The following is a 27062-nucleotide window of genomic DNA, read 5'->3' on the forward strand; positions in this document are numbered from 1 at the left end:
TATTTAGAGTTAAACAAAACCTTGGGCCATTAATATTTACGGAATTGTCCCTTAGAATATCTATAGTACGAATACTTTGTAATGGGACCATTATGGACATCCTGCCGCGACTCTTGCTCTTGTATGGATAATATTCCAGATCCAGATCCAGATATTCCAGATACCAGATCCCGCAGGCCATCATACCTCTCCAAGAATGATAGTACCTGCAGCTGCCACGGATGGAATATACAAATTATGGACTGTTGTGCCCAAAATGTTCACGTTTTGTTCTGTTAATTTCGTAGGGTGGCCCCCGGAAACGGAGGCAGCAATCAAGACTAACTTTTTCTCGGCCTAGTATAGTACATAAATAATTGTTTTACCGGAGGGTAGGCAGCCAGTGTATGCGTTAGGTTGATAACAAAAAAGTAATGACAATTAGTTTTCTACAGGTACAACAGCCCAAAATGTTGTACATTCTATCCAAAAGGATTTAAAGATTCAATAATTTTTGGAGGATGGGTTGATGTATTCCTCTCGCCTGAGCTCCAAGTATAATTTAAGGGATTTGATGCGGCAAATATAATTTAAGGTTTGTTTAAATTGGTAGTATTCCTCCGTTAATAGTACTAGGTGCCATCATTGCTCTGACATCTCTCATTATTACGTCTATAATTTGTCTTATAGGTGTGAAAACTGCGTTATTGCGCTAAATATAATGCCTTCCGGCGTGCTTAATTCTCTGAATGTTTTGGCTAATTATGTGGGTTAGGCAAGACTGTAGTTGGACGGTGCGCGAATGTATTTTCTGTGCCTTGTTTGTGGCCAACGACGCTTCGTGTTATATTTAAGCTTTGCATGTTTTTCGGCATGCGGCACCAGGGTGTATGTGACAGTCAGTCATTTGGCGTCTAAATGGCTGACGTTCTTAGTCTTCACAAAAGCTATTACTCTCTTCAGCTCGAGCAATTGATCCCCCTCTCTCTCTCTCTCTCTCTCTCTCTCTCTCTCTCTCTCTCTCTCTCTCTCTCTCTCTCTCTCTCTCTCTCTCTCTCTCTCTCTCTCTCCTTCTCACTCGTCTCTTCATCAACTCCGTCTATGAAGCTTCAGTGTCCCTTTCCTGTCTTGGAAGCAGTATATATAAGGTGGCTGGATGTATAGGTCGCCGTCACACGAGGGTGTAGCGTCACTGCAGGTTCCCGCCTTAATAAGTGAGGTTGCTGGCGGGGACATATGGAGCTGCGCGCCTGTAACAATACGAACCTTTCCATTGCTGGACCCCAAGACATATGTCGCTGTAACCCATTCCCGGGAGGCGACAACTCTTACCTGGACTAAGCTGTTACTCAAGCATCCACGTGCTTCCTCTGCCGAGCTGCTATGACCTTGAAATCCCTCCCCTGCCGGGCTGCTATGACCTTGAAATCCCTCCCCTGCCGGGCTGCTATGGCCCTGAAATCCCTCTCCCTTCTCACCTGGCTGATCTATTATTCCAAGTTCATTTGGCAAGGTGGTGGCTGCGACGGTGCTGGGGCGCCTCCACCAGGCTCTATTCCCAACAAACATCCAACTTTAAATACTCACTTAATCGCTCCAGTTTACTGAATGCGAGAGGCCGCGTTCGCTATGCAAATTATTTATGCAAATGTCCAGACGTGACGTCGGGGAAAATACTAAAATGAAGAAAATAGCAACATAAAAGTTGCTTCTCTTCCCATAACGAGTGTAAGAGGGATTTTAACACTGGTAGCATCAGATGGGACCGGTTACATGATCCCCCCCTCCCCTCTCTCTCTCTCTCTCTCTCTCTCTCTCTCTCTCTCTCTCTCTCTCTCTCTCTCTCTCTCTCTCTCTCTCTCTCTCTCTCTGTCTCTCTGTGTCTGTCTCTGTCTCACACGAACGACTGTCTGTATTTAAGACATCATAATTATTAACACAATTACAGAATTAAATGTAAAGTTTGGTCACGTGAAATATTTCGAATCCGTGTCGGAGGTAAAAACTGAAAGACGAAGACCCACTTTTTATTGAGCGGTGTTTCCACACACAGTCCTAGGCTCTGGGCGCCTGACAGCTGGGTGGACAGCGCTTCGGATTCGTAGTCCTGAGGTTCCGGGTTCGATCCCCGGCGGAGGCAGAGACAAATGGGCAAAATGTTTCTTTCACCCCTGATGCCCCTGTTACCTAGCAGTAAATAGGTATCTGGGAGTTAGACAGCTGCTACGGGCTGCTTCTTGGGGGTAGGGGGGGAGGGGTAACAAATAGGAGGCCTGGTCGAGGACCGGGCCGCGGGGGACACTAAGCCCCGAAATCATTTCAAGATAACCTTCAAGGAGGTAGGCTGCGGTGTTTGGTTATTTAGCTGTTGGGTTGCAACGCGCCGGTTGCATCGTTGCAATGATTGGTTATAATACATTTATTATTGATGACATTGTTGGGTTCCCCTCCCCCCTCCCCCCCTTCCAGCCGTGTCATAAATACTAAATGTGGTGTAAGCAATCCCTGCAACATACCTCGGCAAGCTTCCGCTACTGAAGTGCATATTCAGACTACCAAATGTTGCAGATTTGAAGCTTTGCAAGAATTGCATGGAGCATGCAAGAGTGTGTTTTTGTTGTATGCTCACACGTGTTGCATGTGTGTTGAGTATCCCCGTCGTCACGCTGGTTACATCCAGGTGTAGCAGACACACTATCAGCATGACCCCAACATAATGAACTGTGGCGCTCTATTCCCGTAGACTTCGTCACACGTGTTTAGTCGCGCAGGGAGGGAGGGTGTGATGGACTTATTACATGTCTCTCTATGACTAGCCGTCCTGTGTGATGGGGATTTGTTTATAATCATGGAGCTCTTGACATTTTATGTAATCCTTCGTGTAATCTAGGGGAGGCTGTATAAATCTTGGGAAGACGGTGGCCATCAACGCCTTGAAGCAGTTGGCCATCTGTGTGTGGGTCCATCGGTTAAGGTTAGGTTGGGCAATTTAATACATCATTTTCCGTGCGGTGTGATGACTGGAGGGGGTCGGGCTGCACCCATTACCTAGCCTAGGAACTCAGCCTTTTTCAGCCTTAACCCTCAAACTGTAAGTCCGTCTAGATCGTATTGAAGTACTTTAGAGTATCTTTAGAGTGTAAACTTCAAGCAGATATTAATAACATTTTTGACTGGGTAACAAAAAATAACATGATGTTTAACAGTGATAAATTCCAGGTACTCAGGTACGGTAAAAATGAGGACCTTGAACATAATACAGGGTACAAAACACAATCAAATGTGCCCATAGTAAGAAAGCAACATGTAAAGGAGGATCAGTAAAGAAAAATGATCGGATGAATTACATCACAATGGTTGTACTATACAAATACCTTGTGTTGTCCCGTCTCAGCACCTTATTGGGATCGTCTCAAAGCCCTCCAAATGTACTCACTAGAAAGAAGACGAGAGAGATGTCAAATAATATATATGTGGAAAATACTGGAGGGCCAAGTACCAAATCTACACAATAAAATAACAACGTACTGGAGTGAACGATATGGAAGGAAATCTAGAATAGAACCAATGAAAAGCAGAGGTGCCATAGGCACAATTAGAGAACACTGTATAAACATCAGAGGTCCGCGGTTGTTCAACACCCTCCCAGCGAGCATAAGAAATATTGCCGGAACAACCGTGGACATCTTCAAGAAAAAACTAGACCATTTTCTCCAAGGAGTGCCGGACCAACCGGGCTGTGGTGGATATGTGGGCCTGCGGGCCGCTCCAAGCAACAGCCTAGTGGACCAACTCTCACAAGTCAAGCCTGGCCTCGGGCCGGGCTTGAGGAGTAGAACAACTCCCAGAACCCCATCAACCAGCTATCAACCAGCATTCTGAATCTATTTACCCGCCCCATTTTCGTGTATTCTACAAACAGTGTTGCTCAATCCTGAACTTAAATCGCTTATAGATGTGGTAAACTACTGGGCCTCAAGGTAGAATCCTCAGCAATAGTTTCCTACTCTGATTTAACTCCATTAATTCTCCATTTGACATAACGATGCCTCTTGTCGAACCTAAGATACCACGCCAATACCGCGAGAGCCTCTACATTTCTACTCCGAGTCTTTCCCGGGACAGAGTATCAAAAAGCTTGGCTAAAGTTGAAGGTCCACAACATTACAATTTTTTTCCGCTATCAGCTCTCTCAAACATGATGTAATAGAAGGAAAAATAATTTGTCAAACATGAGCTGAATAAACCCGTGTTGTGAATCATTTATTTAGCTGTTTTTCCGAATTGTTGATGAGTGGCTTTTTTGCGGTTATCAGTTAAAGCAGTTTTCCTACAATAGACGTTAAGCTGATTGGCTGATAGTTTGACGGAGTGAGGGGTAGGGGGGAGGAGGAAAATACCCCAGTGATTAATGTAGACACTGATAAGCACTGAGTGGGACCAAGCGCATGACACTGATAACATTCTCTAAGGCAACAAAGGCACACACACACATACACACACACACACACACACACACACACACACACCACACCACACCACACACACACACACACACACACACACACACACACACACACACACACACACACACACACACACACACACACACACACACACAGCCTCGTCAGATAATCTGCTAGTAACTCTGGCTCAGTTCTAACTTACTAACGCCCAACGACACATTTTTGTCCCGGCAAACAGTCATTTATTTTAGCGTTTAATTGCTCGTTATAATTCTGGAGATTATCGTTTATCCTAATTGGTGCTTTTTCCACCGGATATTACCAGAGGCTTCCCGAGGCTGATGACTCCCTCAGGTAGGCTGCCTTCACTATCTCTTGGCACTATCCAACCCTGTTGCCACTTTAATGGTGAGTGGCCGGTGATAAGATGGTGAGCGTCACCAAGCGGTGAAGGACTGCGGTCTCAATGATCATGTTATGGTTGAGAAGCCGTTCCCGGCCGGTTGCGGGAACTGAAGAACTGTCGAACCCGGCCATAACCTAAACAGCCAGCACAGTGAAGGACTCTTGTACAGTATCACCGAATGTATAAGATAATGTATGTTAATTCTCTCTCTCTCTCTCTCTCTCTCTCTCTCTCTCTCTCTCTCTCTCTCTCTCTCTCTCTCTCTCTCTCTCTCTCTCTCTCTCTCTCTCATAGAACATACAGCTATACCTTGTATTGATGAACCTGAACTGACCCAATGTGGACTTGTATTAAGACATCATCTGTCAGAGTATTGTAGCGTGTTTGGGGTCAGCTCTGATGTATAAGTGGTGGGGTCACGCTCAACAAATAAATCATGTTGTATTTGAGTGTGGTGTGAGCGGGGGAGGGGGGGGGGTTCTCCTTAGTGGAGGTCTGGCTGCTTGCTTGCTTGTGGTGTAGGTGACTTGCTTGTGATTGTTGGGTGTGGTATGCGATCACCACCACTGTGCCTGTGCTGGTTCCTAAGAGCCCGGTGTACTGGGTGACCTTGGGGCGAGAGTCCTGGCTAGGTGTAGCGACCTGGTAGTGTCTCCTGACTGGTCTCTTGGTTCTGGGTGTAGCGACCTGGTAGTGTCTCCTGACTGGTCTCTTGGTTCTGGGTGTAGCGACCTGGTAGTGTCTCCTGACTGGTCTCTTGGTTCTGGGTGTAGCGACCTGGTAGTGTCTCCTGACTGGTCTCTTGGTTCTGGGTGTAGCGACCTGGTAGTGTCTCCTGACTGGTCTCTTGGTTCTGGGTGTAGCGACCTGGTAGTGTCTCCTGACTGGTCTCTTGGTTCTGGGTGTAACGACCTGGTAGTGTCTCCTGACTGGTCTCTTGGTTCTGGGTGTAGCGACCTGGTAGTGTCTCCTGACTGGTCTCTTGGTTCTGGGTGTAGCGACCTGGTAGTGTCTCCTGACTGGTCTCTTGGTTCTGGGTGTAGCGACCTGGTAGTGTCTCCTGACTGGTCTCTTGGTTCTGGGTGTAGCGACCTGGTAGTGTCTCCTGACTGGTCTCTTGGTTCTAGGTGTAGCGACCTGGTGGGGTATGATGCATAGGAGGAATTATCTGGCCAGACGCGGGCCGACCAGGAATGCTGCCACTGAATTCAGGTCCCTGGATACCGCTAATTGTGATGAGGTCTATGAGAGGAATATTAATCTTCTGGGAACACACGCGACACCCAGTGGCGTGGCATAGTTGTAGGGTGGGGGGTGTTGTAGGGAGTTTGGGGGAAGATATTAGATGAATCTGTTGCTGGAACTAATTAAAGCTGGAAGTAATTAAAGCCTGCAAGTTATCCCCGGGTACAATTTAGCATTCATCCTGCTGAAATATGCGCGACTTTGTGCCAGACATTTTAGCAGTTCAGGAAGGTTCAGTGACCACCCTTGTTCAATTACCTTTGACCTCTCGCACTAGTAAGCGAGGCAGCCAGCCAGCCAGCCAGCCAGCATGCTCTGTCGTCATAACCTCAAGGCTACGCCCCGAGAATACACAACGTTCTTAGCAAGTAGGAAAGGAATTAAATTATCAGGAGCCCTAAGCCAGGATGTGACTGTATATCACATGGAAGGGGTAGGAGTATAGGATAGGAGGACAGGTTAGGAGGACAGGTTTAGGAGGACAGGATAGGGGGACAGGTTAGGAGGACAGGTTAGGGCGTAGAGAAGAAAGGCTGCCCAGTCGCTTGGCAACCAATGTATATCTAAACTCTAGTGCATCTAATGGAGGATTTTGCAAAGGATTGGAAGGACGGGAACACGAATGTTCAGAGTGTGTTCAGCGCCACTCGGGGCAGAGGCTGGCCGTGTTCAACGACATTCAGTCGTCAGACACGAGTTCAATTGATAGTTTATTTTCAATCCTGAACACTGAACGCGCGCGCTTTCACTACGTGTCAAGCACTTTAATGTGTCATGTGAGACTAACGTTGGTCACTGGCCGCAGGGGTGAGTCGGGTGTGTCACTGGCCTCAGGTGTGTGTCGAGTGTGTCACTGGCTCCAGATGTGTGTCGGGTGTGTCACTGGCCTCAGGTGTGTGTGTCGGGTGTGTCACTGGCTCCAGGTGTGTGTCGGGTGTGTCACTGGCCGCAGGGGTGTATCGGGTGTGTCACTGGCTCCAGATGTGTGTCGGGTGTGTCACTGGCCTCAGGTGTGTGTCGGGTGTGTCACTGGCCGCAGGGGTGTGTCGGGTGTGTCACTGGCCGCAGGGGTGTGTCGGGTGTGTCACTGGCCGCAGGGGTGTGTCGGGTGTGTCACTGGCCGCAGGTGTGTGTGTGTCGGGTGTGTCACTGGCCGCAGGTGTGTGTGTGTGTCGGGTGTGTCACTGGCCGCAGGGGTGTGTCGGGTGTGTCACTGGCCGCAGGGGTGTGTCGGGTGTGTCACTGGCCGCAGGTGTGTGTGTCGGGTGTGTCACTGGCCGCAGGGGTGTGTGTCGGGTGTGTCACTGGCTCCAGGTGTGTGTGTCGGGTGTGTCACTGGCCTCAGGTGTGTGTCGGGTGTGTCACTGGCTCCAGGTGTGTGTGTCGGGTGTGTCACTGGCCTCAGGTGTGTGTGTCGGGTGTGTCACTGGCCTCAGGTGTGTGTGTCGGGTGTGTCACTGGCCGCAGGTGTGTGTCGGGTCATATACTTCGGACTGCTAGGATGCAGGATGTCACATCCTAGATGCCTCACGGCTGCAGGATGTCACATCCTAGACGCCACACGGCTGCAGGATGTCACATCCTAGACGCCACACGGCTGCAGGATGTCACATCCTAGACGCCACACGGCTGCAGGATGTCACATCCTAGACGCCACACGGCTGCAGGATGTCACATCCTAGACGCCACACGGCTGCAGGATGTCACATCCTAGACGCCACACGGCTGCAGGATGTCACATTGATCCTACAGACCCTTGAAGTGGCCCTCTGACCTGGCCCTCTGACCTGGCCCACTAACCTGCCCCCCCCCCCCTCACACCATCCTGCGACTTTCCCGCTTGACCGGACTGCGCCACCGTCAAATCCTTCACAGATGTCAACATAATGTGCCGGAATTTTAACCTCGAATGATTTTACACAGTCAAGTGTAAAGGTTATGGAAGATGAAATAAAATTCGCTGTCAGAAACTTGAATGTTACCAGTGATGTAAGGAACCAAATTTCTCGGCTCTTAACATTTATGTAAAAATGTGTGTTCGCCGAGATTCCCGCGGTGGTGTTGCGAAGGAGGGAAGTGGAGGGCTCGTCCGGCGTGCCTCTTAGTCTGGTAGTGGGTCGAGGCTCCTTGCACTTCTCAGGTAGATCGGAAAGTAATCCAAAAGCTCTGGGATTTATCATGACGGAAGACTGTTATCTTTTAAGGAACACTATAGCGCACCGGTCACAACTATTAAGTAAAATGACAGGTTGGATAACAAGATCCTTTCAGACTATAAGGCAATACCAGTGAAGATGCTTTTCAAGACACTATAGTGCTCTCCAGATTGGAATATTGTTACACACTAACAGCCTCATTCAAGGCTGGAGAATTTGCTGATCTGGAGAGCGTGCAAAGATCATTTACTGCTAGAATCCACTTAGTATAACATCTAAATTATTGGGATCGATTACAGATTAAAATCTGTATTCTCTTGAAAGCAGGCGGGAGAGATACATAATAATTTACACGTGGAAAATATTAGAGGGGCTGGTCCCCAAACCTGCAAACAGAAATAACACCACATGAGACCAGGAGGCATGGCAGGATGTGCAGAATACCCCCGTTGAAAAGCAGAGGTTCAACAGGTACTCTGAGAGAACTCTATCAACATCAGAGGCCCGAGACTGTTCAACACGCTTCCACTACACATAAGGGGCATAACTGGCCGACCCCTCACAGTGTTCAAGAGAGAACTGGATAAGCACCTCCAAAGGATATCTGATCAACCAGGCTGTGATTCATACGTCATTGATAACTCTGAATCACCACAAGATTTGGTAACGCCTGTACCGTCTCCTCCAACACCCGTCACTCCTTCCCTGTCTCCTCCAACACCCGTCCCCCCTCAGTCTCCCCAACACCGCCTACATTTTCTCCTTAAATGTGTTAATATGAAGACGCTGTTATATTTTATATTAAGAAAAGTTCACTGGTAAGCTTTTCTTGCTTATGAGATCTTAAAGTAATGGTGTCGGTGGGTGCTTAATATGACTTAGACGACTGTGTGCGTGCGTGTGTGTGCGTGCGTGTGTGTGTGTGTGGGGAGTGGAAGGATGATTGTGTGAGCTTCAGAAACCCATCACCCATATTAAACACATGAAGGTAATCCAGCCGAAGGTTTCTACCGTACGACCACTCTCGGCTGGGTCAGGCCAGGTCAGGCCCGCGGGGCGTCACAAGTGGTGTACTTAAAGAGGACAAACTTCGCCGGCTGCCACGCGGGAACCTCGTGAAATATTTCCTCCCTCAACTGGACGCGATAAAAAATGAAACTTGGTGTGTACGATGTAGCTGTGCTCCTGGGGGCCGCTACGAGGAATATTTTTGTTTATATATCAGAGTTTGTGTAGCGTACGGCGTTCCTTTTTCTCCCTGTGTGATCTGGGATGTGCTGGCCGTCACACGCGTGTGTGTGTGTGTGTGCGCGCGCAGATGTCGCCCCCTTCACGCGTACATAGGTAGGCAAGTGCTTGGGATATGTGTGCGCAGATGAATGCATGTGCCAACGTGTGTGTGTGTGTGTGTGTGTGTGTGTGTGTGTGAGGGGGGGGGGATACTTCAGGTGTGTTCCTGAAGGATACAGGTGTCAGACCCGTGTAATGTAGCAATCATAACAGGTGTAGAGACCTCTGTACGTGTCTTGGCACCGTTACTCACTCTCTACTCCTCTCACACTCTCTCTCACCCTCTCTCTCACCCTCTCTCTCACCCTCTCTCACACCCTCTCTCTCACCCTCTCTCTCACCCTCCTCCACCCTCCTCCACCCTCCTCCACCATTCTCCACATTACAACCCGCCCCAACAAGTCGAGGAGCATAGAGATATCTCAGACGTGGGACAAGTGTGAATGGGTTGCAGAACAGAATAGAAACAGTGGAAGAGGAAGGGAAGACAACAAAGGAAGGGAATATGATAACAGAGGAGAGAACTGAACCCAGTAGAGAATACAACCGAGATTTGGGGAGACAAAACCTCTGCTGAAACAGCGAAAGGTTCAGAAGGAAAGACTGAGAGAACGAAGAGAACACTGTTAAGAGAACACTGTTAAATTAAGAGAACACTGTTAAAGGCAGTAGAAAGTACTCAAGATGTACAAGGGGAGAGAGAGAGAGAGAGAGAGAGAGAGAGAGAGAGAGAGAGAGAGAGAGAGAGAGAGAGAGAGAGAGAGAGAGAGAGAGAGAGAGAGAGAGAGAGATAATATAATATAAGCAATTGAGAAATGCAAGGCCATCCTCCCGGCCCGCCATCCCCACTCGCCCTGCGGGCCTGATCAGATTATCTACCATTAACAATATATTAAGACATATTTATTCACTGGAAGCTGACCCCGGGACCGCCCAGCTGATAAGGGTCTCCGGTACGTGTGTATTGTTTGGTGAACTGTGTGTGTGTGTGTGTGTGTGTGTGTGTGTGTGTGTGTGTGTGTGTGTGTGTGTGTGTGTGTGTGTGTGGCCTGCCGTAGCGTGTGTGTGTGGCCTGCCGTAGCGTGTGTATGTGGTCTGCCTGTGTAATGATGTACAGGCAAGAGTCGTATATCCTGTCATATAATGTATCTATGAATATATATGGTCTCGTAAAAGTTCTGTTGCCATCAATACTGTGGTCATCAATGTCGTAAATAACCCGCTGTCTAAAGCGAATATAATAACCCAATAAAATTAAAAAATATATATATATTACTAGTTACGGCTTTTTACCTTGTGAAAGTAAATTATGTACATTTATAATGAATTGTGTTAAATAGTAATGTGGAAACATTTTACGATTTGTATTGATTCGATAACCCGAAAATATATTGAGAACTTAAGAATTTGTAGATGTTGTTAACCAAGCCGACGCCTCTTCCTCTCTCCCCTCCCCCCCCATGTCGAGTATCGTCGAGTGTGTTCCACGCCTCCACTCACCACCCTCATCCTGAACGCCAGGCTTGACTAGTGAGAGCATGGTTCAACAGACTGTTGTTTGGAGCAGCCTGCATGGTTATTCTGGGAATTATTGCGGGAAAAAAAACTTATCCTCCTGGTGGGATAGTATTTTCGACCATTGTTTCTTTATTTAAGAAATGTGTGCTCCTATTACAGCTCCTAGCGAACCTCCATGAAGCCTGAAATTGTGGTTTATTTTTCCGTAGAGTTTCTCAACAGTCTTAATGTTCGTCATGTGGTTGGGTTACCGTTACCTGTGGCAGGTGGCTACAGGTGACGGGTCTCCCAATCCTGAGCACTTCAGCTGCAAACTCTGTGAGCAGGAACTACGGCATGATCTCCCGCACTACATCACTGAATGCCCAGTTATTAGATCTTTCAGACCAGTTGGCATGAAGTACCTGGAGCTCTGCAATTACTTTATTCACTCTCGTATTCTTGAAGATATCCTCACAGTGCACCCAAAATTTGCCAGTGCAGGCTACTAAATATATGGCCCTGTATGACTAACCATCCTGCGAGATGGGGACTTGTATTACCACTGCTACCTTATTCACTCTTGTGTTCATGATATCCTCATAATGTACCCAGAGTCTGCCAGTGCAGACTACTTATCACATGCCTCTGTATAATTAACCATCCTGTGTGATGGGGATTTTTAGCATCACGTAGCTAGCCTTTTGACACACTGTCCTCCCCCTTCATACAGTCTAGGGCAGCTGCACAAGTGCAGATGCACCTAAATGTGTTAATAAAAGATAAAAAAAAAATAATGTGGTATTCTGAGAGGGGAGAAGGGCAAAGGAAATAAGAGATGGAAGGGTGATAGGAGAGGGAAAGGGAAATGAGACGAGAATAGGAACAGAAGGGTAGGTGGGAAATGAGGGAGGGGGGAGGGTGGAGAAGGGAAGAGATGCTGGGAGTGGCAAGAGGGTGGAGGCGGAGAGAGACCCGGGAACCGCCGGGTACCGCGTCTAGTAGAACATAAACAAATCGTTCAGACTATTAAAAGAGCCAGAACTATTAGTTCACGCGTATTAACGCTGCAAACGTACATTTACACATTCAGAATTTGTATATATTTTTAATGAGTTTTAATTTTCCAAAGTTCTCTACCAATCTCGTGTACATAATTTGCTGCTTAACCTGTATTGCATAAATAAAACAAAAGTGTAGTAACATTTAACAAACAAGATGTAGATGGCTCATAATTATAGGTTATATTGTAGAACATTCAATCATTCTCCAACCCGTCCTCAGATCAAGTCCATTCCATCCAGCGGTCGACCCCAAAGACGCATTCATAAATTTTAACATGCTGGTCATTCAAAACAAAACTTTTCTTAAATGTAAATTAATATTATTATATATTAGCATATTGTGCATATTTAGGCACTGGTTAGGTGTTTAGGTTCTGTTGGCGATTATTTGTCTTTGTATTACGTCGGTGAAGCATTTACAGCGTTGTGGTTCGAACAAAAGTCGTCAGTGAAGCACTTGTTCCGGAAGTGTTCGAACGTCATCAGTTGAGTCGTGTGTAAACCGTTTTTCATTCATAAACGGGGGTTTGGCGGATGCATGGAATGGACTTTGGGTCTTATAAGAACGGGCTACATTCTCCAATCGTCGATTGTCACTGATCTTAATATACAATCGGCTCCATAATGATTAGCATGTCTTTCTGAATGTAACGTTCTCTAATATGTAAAAACCATTCAGCGGCGCGTGTATGCATTGATGTTTAATGAAACTTAACGAAGAAGGCTGATACATATGGAATTGGCAGCATATATTAGGTTCAAGAAACCGAAAATCGAACAGTCACCTAACCGGTGTCGAGAGGCTTACGCCAACAGCTGTGTGATGTAAACAAAAAACACGTGCTCCTATGACGTCACTCCAAGACAGTCCATGTCATTGATTTTCGCGGGAATTATATTCTTGGATGTCGGGTTGTTTGTGTGTGTGAGGTGTTTACCAAGTTAGTTATGACCTGCTTGTTGTGGGAAGACTGCCGTGTCCTGCTTGTTGTGGGAAGGCTGCCGTGTCCTGCTTGTTGTGGGAAGACTGCCGTGTCCTGCTTGCTGTGGGAAGACTGCCGTGTCCTGCTTGCTGTGGGAAGACTGCCGTGTCCTGCTTGCTGTGGGAAGACTGCCGTGTCCTGCTTGCTGTGGGAAGACTGCCGTGTCCTGCTTGCTGTGGGAAGACTGCCCCAGCACTGACATTTGCATGGAAAGTTGCATTAAACTAAACGCAACCGTCTGGCTCCAGCCTCTGACAGACAGACAGACACACACACACACACACACACATACACACATACACACACACACACACACACACACACACACACACACACACACACACACACACACACACACACACACACACACACACACAGTCTCTCTCTTTCACGGATATAGACTCTTGTTTATATTTTGCATTGTGTTGGAACCCGCGCGAGGCACCAAGGCTGGCGAGACAACCAGGCAATATTGTGGTAAAAAGGAGACATTTAAGGTGGTTAGGTTGGCTCTTATGTGTAGTCTCTCCCCCTGGTCACTCAACGTCGGTAACCCTTGTTGGGCGTGTGTGTGTGTGTGTGTGTGTGTGTGTGTGTGTGTGTGTGTGTGCCGAGTGCACAGTGCTGGGTCTACGGATCAAGTGAGAGGGCATCTGTGTGTGGTTTATTTGTTTGTTGTTAAAGATCCGCTACTTGGAACAAAAAAGTTCCTAATAGCACGGGCTATGGTGATCCCGTAGTGGACTTACCTGGGCACAGGAGCGGGGGCCCCGTGGTTTATTAATCTGGTCCCTTGTTCAATGCTCGCTGCCATGTCCCTCCCCCCCCCCACCTGTTTCCCCCCCCCCATCTCCCCCACCCCCCGTGTGTCCCTCCCCCCCCCCCTGCCTCCCCCCGCGTGTGTGGGCAGTGGAGGACTCGGACTAAGCCGCTGTGAATGGAGTGTAATACAATGGCTTATCTTGACGGCTGGCGCGGTAATAGAGCGGGTTTGGTACAGGTAGATAGGCACGAGGTGGACGTGAGGAGGAAGGCAACCCGTTCTCGCACTTTCGTACAGTCAATATTGACTTATTAAAGAAGTGCATATGTGACATACTAATTAATTGTAAATATTTTAGTTTACCTTGAAAAGCTTCATAGAAAACACCGACCTTACCTAACCTTCTTAGTATGTTAAGATAATCATCTTATTGCTTCTTAATTACAATTTGTAGGTGTAATTGTAATTACGAAGCAATAAGATACTTAACCTATTATAGGTATAGGTATAAGTAATAATTGTAATTAAGAAGCAATAACATGCTTATCTTAACATACTAAGAAGGTTAGGTAAGGTCGGTGTTTTCTATGAAGCTTTTCAAGGTAAACTAAAATATTCACAATAAATTAGTATGTCACATATGCACTTATTTAATAAGTCAATATTGACTGTAAGAAAGTGCGAGAACGGGTTGTGTGGACGGTCGAGGATTGAACACCGACCTCCATGAATCGCGACCGTCGCTCTACCGTCCAGCCTATGGCCGACGGTAGCTGGAAAGTAGAAAGATTTGGACGGAAAGCTGGGAAAGACATACTGGCTTGGTATGTAATCAACAATGTAACTATTTCATATTATCTTATATTGGAAGATATCCAAAAATCTACTCTATGCTACCCATTTTATATCTGTATTCTTATCCATCTCTTAGGCATAAGGCTCTGTACTATGGGACAGTGAATAATACAACGTTGTATTTAATAAAATGTAAATTACTGCAATGTGTGATGTAGTGGACTGTAGGCTGAAGCAGTTAAGATTGCTCAACTCTGTAATATATATATATTTTCATGTGTGTGTTTCTGTGCCTTATGCGACCGTGAATGGGAACATCTTCACTGTATTTAGATAAAACTAATATTTTTTCAAACAGTTTATCGGTACAGATGTTTAATATACAGCACATGTATTTGACGTATTTGTCCGCTTCGTCAATTTATCAAAGAATAATGTATGTCGTGATTATGTCACCTCTATCCCATCTCCTCGTCCAAGTGTAGCGGAGTCATTTTTTTTATTATTGTTATTTTCTACCACAGACGTGGCCACACATTTACAATGCTAATCAGCATATATACATTTTCTTCTGTCCTCCATGGACAGGGTGAGAGAGCTGTTAAACATATAGTTCAGGGATTTATTGAACACTCAACCACAGAAGGTGATTGTAGTGCTTTTAAAATGCTAAGCTAACCTACATACGTAAATACATAGATACACAGATTTACGTATGCTCTACATAAAGTGTTTGAAGTGTCATTAATGTGTATTTACAAAGGTGAAATGTAATTCTGATCAGCTTTCATATGTACTTTATACACATACATATACATACACACACATATACGTACATATACATATACGTACATATACACATATACATATATACATACATATATACACACACATGCATTCACACACATTTGTCTTTTTTACTCTGACAGGGTAAGATAGCTGATAAAGAAATGCTGGCGATTAGAAAAAAGTTGAGTAATTAGAGGTTCGTGACTCTTTCCACCGTCAAATATATCAAGATATATCGGAAATAAAATAGAGAGAGAGAGAGAGAGAGAGAGAGAGAGAGAGACACACACACACACACACACACAATGGAATGCATTAGGAAGTAATGTGGTGGAAGCTGACTCCATACACAGTTTCATGTGTAGATATGATAGAGCCCAATAGGCTCAGGAACCTGTACACCTGTTGATTGACGGTTGAGAGGCGGGACCAAAGAGCCAGAGCTCAACCCCCGCAAGCACAACTAGGTGAGTACACACACACACACACACACACACACACACACACACACACACACACACACACACACACACACACACACACACAAACACACCCTACCCGAATTGCTGCAACAAGTCCTTCATTCAAGCGATGAGTGATGGCCCATGGAAAGGACCTGGACACCAGGTAATCACTAGGGAAGCCTGATATCAGGCCGGACCAAGAGTATAAGAGTCATCTCATATAACTCATACAGGCCGCAGGTGAGCCTCTTACAATCCACTCTCTCGTGGTTTACACTGGGGGTTCTGTAGTTATGCAAGAGACGAGTTAATGAGTTATAAAGGTGTCTTTATCCTGATGAACGACGGATATTCTCACCCACAGGGCAGGGGATGGGTGGGGGGTGGGGGGAGGAAACGGATGCTGTAAAAAAAAGATGTAATTAGTGACGGGAAATATAGTCCTGTGTCAATATTAGCTTGGTCCAGGTGTGTACTGGGGTCACAGCTGGGGCCTACGGTTGAACCACTCACACACACACTCCCCCTTCCTCTACTCCCCCTCCCCTTCTCCCTCCTCCCTTCCCCTCCCACAGAGGGGTGCTCACCAGGGCAGTATACTCCTCTCCCAGCAATCTTTGCCTCACCTTGCCGGAGTCCACACGAGGACACTATTCCCGCAGCTCGGGGATATATCTCTATCGCGCAAGCCTCGTTCGGGGTCACGGCTTACGAAATGGAGCTTCACCGCACATCGCTGCGGCCTGAGAGGCTCCACTAGCCTCTCCCGCCTCAACACCTGCAGCATGTGTGGCCAGCGCCAGGGCCTCAACCGCCTCAACACCTGCAGCATGTGTGGCCAGCGTCAAGGCCTCGCCCGCCTCAACACCTGTAACATGTGTGGGCAGCGTCAGAGCCTCTCGCACTATTTGCTGCAGCGTCACTACTGTAAACATCGCCTGGCCGACCTTCTCCTCCTGATATTCTAAGTCAATATGTGTCGTCCTGGCCGCTGTTGTTATTTTTTCCCAGGATAGAGAGAGAGGGGAATGAGTCTGCCTTGGAATTCCTTTTCTCGCTTCGGGGTTGTGGCGGCGTGTTCCTGCTTCGTAAGACTATATAACCTCTGGGGGGGACGGGGGGGGAACGTGCTCCTATTGTGTTCCGTTGGTCAAGTAGCAATGTATCGTCAAATGACGTAGTCCCAAGTAGCGGTGTGTTACTGCCCCGGCCCGACACAAGCACCCGACGCGAGGTGTTCGAGTGCCAAGTAAGTTCGGGGAACAGGCAAGTCATGTGTGCAATTCCAGGAATACCATCACAGTGGTGGTAGTATATAAATCACCTGTGTTGTTCCGTCTTGAGTATTGCTCAGTACTCACTTCCCCCTTCAGAGCAGGAGAGATTGCTGAAATAGAGGGAATACAGACAACATGTACGGCATACATAGACGCGATAAAGCACCTAAACTACTGAGATCGTCTCAAAGCTCTCCAAATGTACTCGCTAGAAAGAAGACGAGAGAGAGAGATACCAAATAATATGCACGTGGACCAAGCTCTCACAAGTCAAGCCTGGCCTCGGGTCGGGCTTAGGGAGTAGAAGAACTCCCAGAACCCCATCAAGCAGGCAGCTATGATAGTCATTAGAGATCTAAAAGGATAGGCTGTTAATTATAACACACAGATGTTCAAGACACCGGCGAGGACAGCAGACAATGTGCCCGCGGCACTAAAACAGAAATTTAACTAAATTCAGACACCGAATTCTTAAAGGACCAAAACACACTTTAAAATGAACATAAAATTGCTGAACACAGTTTTGTTTCACAGTTGTAACCCAGAGTTCCCTCTCAAGAGTACCTATTGCAGGTACTCTTTCAACACCAGAGGCCCGAGACTGTTCAACACGCTTCCACTACATGCATGCAACCCGTCCTCTGAAAAATAACGTCACTTTTGGCTCGTATGCGCACTATGGCCAAATTTGGACGTAATTTGAAATGAAATCGACTCACAAAAGTGACGTACTGTTCCGTTTTCTGTTTGAGTCGTCCGGCTTACTCGGTAAGGTTAGAAAAGGCAACTTTCCATTAACGTTTTTCATAACGTTTTGAAACTTTATGAGGATTTCCTGCCCACCTAACCTATCAGAGGACCCTTAACTTACTGTTCTTGAAAAAAAAAATCCCAAATTTATTTTCATTTTTTTTTCATTTTCAAATTACGTCCATATTCGGCCATACTCGTAAATGGCCAAAAGCCACGTTATTTTTAAGAGGACAGGTTGCAGGCTACATAAGGGGCATAACTGGCCGACCACTCACAGTGTTCAAGAGAGAACTTGACAAACGCCTCCAAAGGATACCTGATCAACCAGGATATGATTCATACGTCAGGCTGCGAGCAGCCGCGTCCAACAGCCAGGTTGACCAGTCCAGCAACCATGAGTCCTAGGGCCAGGTTCACGAAGCAGTAACGCAAGTACTTACGAACGTGTACATCTTTCCTCAATCTTTGACGGCTTTGGTTATATGTATTAATAAACAGTTTACAAGCATGAAAACTTCCCAATCAACTGTTGTTATTGTTATAAACAGCCTCCTGGTGCTTCGGAGCTCATTAACTATTTAATAATTGTAAACAAAGCCGCCAAAGATCGAGAAAAGATGTACAGATTTGTAAGTGCTTGCGTAACTGCTTCGTGAATCTGGCCCCTGGTCGAGGACCGGGCCGCGGGGACGTTGAGCCCCGAAATCATCGCAAGGTTACCTAGGCAAATAAAACCAAGTTTCGGACACCCTTGAGGTCCCAGACAGTGAAACAAATGAAGAACGCTGATTCGCATACTACATGCTAACAAAATATACTAAATGCTAACTATATATATATAAATGCTAAATGCTGGAGGCACAATTAACTAGTTTCCAGGACCGCCAACAGCCTTCCCGCCCTCACACTGCAGTCTCATGTTGTGAGGGCGCGTGACCTCATGCTGCACACCTGCACAATGCGTGTAGCTTCATGCTGCACACCTGCACAATGCGTGTAGCTTCATGCTGCACACCTGCACAATGCGTGTGGCTTCATGCTGCACACCTGCACAATGCGTGTAGCTTCATGCTGCACACCTGCACAGTGCGTGTGACCTCATGCTGCACACCTGCACAGTGCATGTGGCCTCATGCTGCACACCTGCACAATGCGTGTGACCTCATGCTGCACGTCTGCACAGTGCGTGTGGCCTCATGCTGCACACCTGCACAGTGCGTGTGGCTTCATGCTGTACACCTGCACAGTGCGTGTAGGCTCATGCTGCACACCTGCACAGTGCGTGTAGGCTCATGCTGTACACCTGCACAGTGCTTGTGGCCTCATGCTGCACACCTGCACAGTGCGTGTGGCCTCATGCTGCACACCTGCACAATGCGTGTGACCTCATGCTGCACGTCTGCACAGTGCGTGTGGCCTCATGCTGCACACCTGCACAGTGCGTGTGACCTCATGCTGCACACCTGCACAGTGCGTGTAGCATCATGCTGCACACCTGCACAATGCGTGTAGCCTCATGCTGCACACCTGCACAGTGCGTGTGACCTCATGCTGCACACCTGCACAGTGCGTGTAGCATCATGCTGCACACCTGCACAATGCGTGTAGCCTCATGCTGCACACCTGCACAATGCGTGTAGCCTCATGCTGCACACCTGCACAATGCGTGTGGCCTCATGCTGCACACCTGCATAATGTTAAATGATATCATGCTAATACATCAGAGATTAATTCTAGCATGCGCTTAAAGCACATAAATATCATTTAAGTAACACCAAAAGAGGCTTTGAACAATATTGACTCGACCAGTAATGACCGCGAAGGTCTCGATAACTGCCAGCAGAGACTTGTTCCTTGTAACTCAATTGACTGATAACTGTAAAATAATATCAGTAGATATTATTAATATTAATAGATAAAATATCAGTAAACTGTAATATTTTTATCTTTCTGGAGCGGTATCGACGCAATTTTTTTTCCCCAACGATAATTTTTTATTTAAGCTAAAAATTAGGTTAATCATTATTTATCTTTTCTAAACAAATGGTATACGTTAGCTGCCTAAATTTGTTACAAAATAGATAGACAAGAGCGAACATTCTATACCATATGAGTGTGTATAGTGTATATAGAGTGTATATAGTCTATATGAGTGTATATAGCCAGGAGCTGGTGTCCCCTTGAGAGGGGGGTGGGGGGCAAGTTCCTTTATTCCCTGCAGCGCCTGTCACGACCAGTATATTGTAGGGATTTTTTTCTCTCCTTCCGTGTGGCAGGGGAGGATGAACAGGGAAATTGGCGGGATATTTCAGGGAGGTTACGGGGAAAATTCCTGCAAGAGAACCTGGTGGGGGAGGGGGAGGGGGGGCGTCTTAGGTGTGAGTTATTGAATACTGGTCAGTTAGTGTGTGCTTAAGTGGTGTTGTTAGACCTGCTTGGTGATTGGTGGACGGGTCTGGGGGGTGGACCAGGGCTGGTGGACGGGTCTGGGGGTGGACCAGGGCTGGTGGACGGGTCTGGGGGTGGACCAGGGCTGGTGGACGGGTCTGGGGGTGGACCAGGGCTGGTGGACGGGTCTGGGGGTGGACCAGGGCTGGTGGACGGGTCTGGGGGGCCGGACCAAGGCTGAGAAACAGGTCTGAATTGCCAGACCAAGGCTGATGTAGAGTAGTCTCCTAACAACATTTTCTGACTTGTGTGTGACATATAATGATGTATGAGGGAGTAGGAGAGCGTGACTGCCTCATATAACACATACAACTAATACAATAGATACAGCTGGGTGAGGAGCTGGAGCTGTACCATGTCTACTGGTGAAAATGACTCCAGGTGAAGTTTTATTTTTCTCATTTTGAGAGCGGCTTAAGAGAAGCTTTGCATCTTATGAATATATTACCGTACTCGGGGCGCTTATTGTGCCTGATGAAGTAATCTCCTCTCCCCTGGCGCTGCCAAAGTTTAAGGCCTGGTCAGTGAAAAGCGGCTCCCTGGAAAATATGGCCAGACTTATCGCTTCCATTTATGGCCTAAGACTTGGGGCTTCCAATTATACGGCCCTGCTGGGCCCCGGTGGCGGTGGCCCTGCTGGGCCCCGGTGGCGGTGGCCCTGCTGGGCCCCGGTGGTGGTGGCCCTGCTGGCCCCGGTGGCGGTGGCCCTGCTGGCCCCGGTGGCGGTGGCCCTGCTGGGCCCCGGTGGCGGTGGCCCTGCTGGGCCCCGGTGGCGGTGGCCCTGCTGGCCCCGGTGGTGCTAGTGGGGGACTACCAGATCTAGACACCACTACAAGCTTCAGTAAACCTACAGTACCTCCCTCAATCACAGTTCCTAAAACCACCAAGACGTATCTCCCCGGAAATTCGCACCAGCTTCCCCACTGCAAACCCCGACAACCTTCCCCTCCTCCCCCCCAAGTCTCTCTTAGCACCTTCCCCACGTTCTCCCCAGAACCTCCCTCCTCCCCCAGAAACCCCCCCAGGTTCTCCCCTAGCAATTAACACTCCCCACCGGAGGGGTTAAAGACCCGAGGAGATAGAGAGAGATGATGGAACAACAACATCATATCCATGGAAGCCCTGATGGGTAATGGTCCCATTAACTTACCTCCGCAAGTCTGGTCACTGAGGGAGCTGGGGGAGATAGGGAGGGTGGTGGGGGAGATGGGGAGGGTGGTGGGGAGATGGGGAGAGTGTCATCAGGATGTGGGACGACAAGGGTGACTTGCCAGACGGTCGTTGTGGGGGAAGGGGGGGGGAGGAGGAGGGGGTTATTTGACGACTCGGGTCGTTAACACAGCTCAAGTGCTGTTGTTGTTGTTGTATTCTCCTGCCACAATTGTGAATACAACGTCAGTATAATGGTTGGGTCGTTGACGCTCATGTTTATAGACGTGGGGGCTATGTGGCTAGGACCGGTGCTGCTCCTAGGACCACCTGTATGTGGCTAGGACCGGTGCTTCTAGGAGGAGGACCTTCACCACACTACACATGGACTGGGGTGGCCAGGGACTATACACAGGTCGGCGTTCAATCCCCGACCATCCACAAGTAGTTGGGCACCATTCCTTTCCCCCCGTCCCATCCCAAAGCCTTATCCTGACCCCTTCCAAGTGCTATATAGTCGTAATGGCTTGGTGTTGTCTCCTAATAGTTCCCTTCCCTTCCCCGGACACCTGTCACTCCCTCCCGGACACCTGTCACTCCCCCCCCGGACACCTGTCACTCCCCCCCCCCCGGACACCTGTCACTCCCCCCCCGGACACCTGTCACTCCCCACGGACACCTGTCACTCCCTCCCGGACACCTGTCACTCCCTCCCGGACACCTGTCACTCCCTCCCGGACACCTGTCACTCCCTCCCGGACACCTGTCACTCCCTCCCGGACACCTGTCACTCCCCCCGGACACCTGTCACTCCCCCCGGACACCTGTCACTCCCCCCGGACACCTGTCACTCCCCCCGGACACCTGTCACTCCCCCCGGACACCTGTCACTCCCTCCCGGACACCTGTCACTCCCTCCCGGACACCTGTCACTCCCTCCCGGACACCTGTCACTCCCTCCCGGACACCTGTCACTCCCTCCCGGACACCTGTCACTCCCTCCCGGACACCTGTCACTCCCTCCCGGACACCTGTCACTCCCCCCGGACACCTGTCACTCCCTCCCGGACACCTGTCACTCCCCCCGGACACCTGTCACTCCCCCCGGACACCTGTCACTCCCCCCGGACACCTGTCACTCCCCCCGGACACCTGTCACTCCCCCGGACACCTGTCACTCCCCCCCGGACACCTGTCACTCCCCCCCGGACACCTGTCACTCCCTCCCGGACACCTGTCACTCCCCCGGACACCTGTCACTCCCCCCGGACACCTGTCACTCCCCCGGACACCTGTCACTCCCCCCGGACACCTGTCACTCCCCCCGGACACCTGTCACTCACGCGGTATGATTTGATTTCGAAGAAAATGTTCACCACCATTTTATCGTGCTGAAGATGCCTCGTATAATCAGCACTTTAAGCTGTAGGCCAATATTGAACTGTCCTCAGAAGGGAAAATAGTGCCTCGTCTTACAGCTGCTTCGTGTTTTGTGATATCAGAGCGATATCTTAAGGATATCGTATCGGCTTCAGACTTGCGATCGATACCTTTTGTATGGTCATAATTCATTTTTTTAATTAATTCAATTTGCTATTGAACTGTAAAACTCATTTTTTTCCCCCCTCTAGAGTTATTTTTTAGATTGCTTGAATAGGTAGAAGGCAGCCTTTGGGAGGGCAGCCTTTGGGAGGGCAGCCTTTGGGAGGGCAGCCTTTGGGAGGGCAGCCTCTGGGAGGGCAGCCAAAGGTAAAGATACAGTGTTAGTCTCAGCCTATCTTCTTGAGGTTATCTTGAGATAATTTCGGGGCTTAGCGTCCCCGCGGCCCGGTCCTTGACCAGACCTCCTTTTTGTTACACACACCTCCAGGAAACAGCAGCCCGTAGCAGCTGTCTAACTCCCAGGTACCTATTTACTGCTAGGTAACAGGGGGCAACAGGGTGAAAGAAACTTTTTTGCACATTTGCCTCCGCCTCCACCGGGGATCGAACCCGGAACCTCAGGACTGCGAATCCGAAGCGCTGTCCACTCAGCTATCAGGGTTACAACCTTGTTGTTAGGGTTACAACTCTAATAACGGCAATTTTGTAGATAATTGTATTTAATATTTTAATGCTTAATGATTGTATTTAATGCCTCATAACCAACACAGTAGAATGTTATCAGTGAAAACATTTGAAGCCATTTTAGCCAAACCCATTTTGGCCTTTCTTGCTTTTCATATGATAAGTTTTAAAATTACCATAACGTGATGATAATTTTGCTCGTAAAAGAAAAATACTTAGGCTATTTTTGGGGAAAAAAAAAGATCCATTTTGCCTTTTTTTTTCCTTGCAATAACTTGAGAATGTATACCTTTATTGACATGAATATCACTTTACTTATGTATGCTCGCAACACGGGCTCTCACAACCCTGTGTTATCATGGAAAGATATCATATATATCATGTTTGTGTTGTGCATGGCTGTAACATACGTCTTTCTGGTGGTGTGTGCCACAGAAGGAGGGAAGGAGGGAATGAATGAATGAATTATCAGGGGGAAAGCGCCAAGCCATTACGACTATATAGCCCTTGGAAGTCAGGATAAGGATTTGGGATGGGACGGGTGAGGGAAGGAATGGTGCAAAACCACTTGGACGGTCGGGGATTGAACGCTGACCTGCAAGAAGCGAGACCAGTCGGTCTACCGTCCAGCTCAAGTGGACAGGTAGGAGGGAGGAAGAGAGGCTGGTGAGAGGGAGAAGGTATAAATATTTTTAAGAATACTCCATCTCACTATCTTGAGATATTCTGAGTAGAATTTGAGATATCTGCTATAATCCTCCTCCTCCTCAGACAATTAGACTATTTAGGGCAGGAAAGGACAACAACCTTTTTTTAAGTGTACCAAAAATAGCTAAATCCTCAACGCTAAATTTTCTCGCAAGTCAACCGAAATTTTGAGGTATATAATTATTGTTTCGTGTCTTTTAAGTATTGGAAAACCTTTCAAATAATCAAATGTCACACCAGAGCGGTGAAGAAAATTCTAAGTGTGAGTATTGTAAGTCGTGAAAGATTGCGGGTGAATGTAAAAGTTAGTGAAGGAGTTTTTTACTTAAAGGTCGTTCTACTTAGTTGACAGCCAGGATATCTTGTGTTTTATCTTTACCAATTGTGTTACCAAGTGTTCCCTGACAATTTATAGTCGCAATTTGTAACATCAGCAATAAACAATAATTCGAATTTTTGTGTTTTGTTTGATGGCAGATCATTTAACCTTAGGTTTTCAAGTCTTCCCAATACATAACAGTGCCCATCAGTTTCAATAGTTTTATTTAACTGAAGCAAAATAAAATAAAACTAGTCATTATTGTTATTATATCCTTCATTCCTAATGAGTAATGCTGAAATTTTTTTTTAAACCACACTGATAATCTCATCATAGTCACTCTCTGCACACACATACGTGCATAAGTCTCATACACATTGGTTCGTAGGGTAAGCAAGCGAAAAAATATTAATATTTGAAGGCAGCCTAGAGTGATGGTGTAGGAGAGAGGCGACGTGCGGCCGCCCGGTCAGTGTAGCGACAACTGAACCGGACAGAACTTGTACATCAGTATATATATCTGAGACACATGGCTGGGGAATACCATGTTTGTTTCATTGTCTTGTTAATATTACTCAGTTCTCGGTGTTCCTCTCTTGAATGCATTTTTTTATTTGGCATCTTGATGGATATTTAGTAAAGTTGTATTTTTATTCGGTTTAAATATACTATTCGGCAAAGAAGTTGAATATTTATTTATTTCATTATTTTTTAAGGTGGTCCCCTGGGTTTTACGTGCCAGCAAAAAAAATAAGTCGTTGGCGTGCCAAGTTTGGCACGCGTGCCAAGAGTTGCAAACTGATATAGAGGTTGAAAATCTATTATCTGAGTGTTTAAGAGCGTCTTGTGCGGTAGTGTCATCAGTGTCGTGTTATTAATCTCAACTACACCTGATGTTGCCCCCCCCACCCATATTATAGGTAACCATTATTTTCTCTCTTCAGGTAAGAGCCAGCCAGCCAGCCCCACCTATCAGTAATGGCGGGAAGTGAAGGTCAACCATGATGCCCCCCCCCCCCCAGTCTGGCACTACTCCATAAACTCGTAAGGGTGAGGCAAGCTCTTTCGATTGACGATTGATTGGTTCGATTGACGATTGATTGGTTCGATTGACGATTGATTGGTTCGATTGACGATTGATTGGTTCGATTGACGATTGATTGGTTCGATTGACGATTGATTGGTTCGATTGACGATTGATTGAAGATGGCAAAAAGAACTGGTGATGTGTATCCCAATATTGGTGTGTGTGTGTGTGTGTGTGTGTGTACTCACCTAGTTGTATTCACCTAGTTGTGTTTGCGGGGGTTGAGCTCTGGCTCTTTGGTCCCGCCTCTCAACCGTCAATCAACAGGTGTACAGGTTCCGGAGCCTATTGGGCTCTTATCATATCTACACTTGAAACTGTGTATGGAGTCAGCCTCCACCACATCAATCTGTGTGTGTGTGTGTGTGTGTGTGTGTGTGTGTGTGTGTGTGTGTGTGTGTGTGTGTGTGTGTGTGTAGCGTGTCACAAGAGTGTAATCTGTCCTTGCGTGAGAGCTTTTCACTCTACGACCTTCTCTAAATGGGTAGTTTGACGCCAGGTGCTCGTACCAACCTCTCACACATTCCTGTTTGCTCAGGTTGTACAAACATGTTCCTGTATGCATTGGGGAGGGTTTTCAATCCCCTAATTACTGTGAAACATTTCCTGTGGGTTCCGGGCTTACAACGGAAGGACACGAATACTACGGGTTAACCCCCCCATCGAAGCTGTTCCTAACGAGTCTGTGGAATTGTCCAATTAATAGTAAGATTCTCTCGAAGATGGTGGCTCTTAAACGACACTTTTAAAAAGAGTCTAAATAACCGCCATCGTGTTCAGTCGTTTAGTACATCTGATTTACAGTGATTTGACTAAACAATTTACAAGCATGTGGTTAACGACCCTGAGGCAGTTCTAAAAGACTTTAGAAAAGGCAGAGGTACGGTGCCCAACCACTTGGACGGTCGGGAATTGAACGCCGACCTGCATGACGCGAGACCGTCGCTCTACCGTCCAGTGTGAGTGATCGGAAGAGAGCACTTTAATCAAATTAATAGCGGCACCCAGCCTGCCTGGTCCCACGCGGTTCAAGCTAGGGGGCCAGATTCACGAAGCAGTTACGCATCAACTTACGAACCTGTCCATCTTTTCTCAATCTTTGGCGACTTTATTTACAATTATTAAACAGTTAATGAGCTCCGGAGCACCTGGAGGCTGTTTATAACAATAACAACAGCTGACTGGCAAGTTTTCATGCTTGTAAACTGTTTAATAAATGTAACTAAAGCCGTCAAACATTGAGGAAAGATGAACACGTTCGTAAGTACTTGTGTAACTGCTTCGTGAATCTGGGTCCCGCCTGGTCCCACGCGCTTCGCATCACATCACAGCCACGAACCTTCAACATAGGAACACT

The 27062-nt window shown here is 47.4% G+C and overlaps 1 protein-coding gene across 4 annotated transcripts in view; it reads left to right on the plus strand.

Annotated features, from left to right (window-relative positions):
• Positions 1–27062, plus strand: part of LOC123763980 (extracellular serine/threonine protein CG31145) — a 204188-nt gene that overhangs the window by 89408 nt on the left and 87718 nt on the right. The window lies entirely within an intron of this gene.

The sequence above is a fragment of the Procambarus clarkii genome, chromosome 23, assembly GCF_040958095.1.
Source record: "Procambarus clarkii isolate CNS0578487 chromosome 23, FALCON_Pclarkii_2.0, whole genome shotgun sequence".
NCBI lineage: Eukaryota > Metazoa > Arthropoda > Malacostraca > Decapoda > Cambaridae > Procambarus > Procambarus clarkii.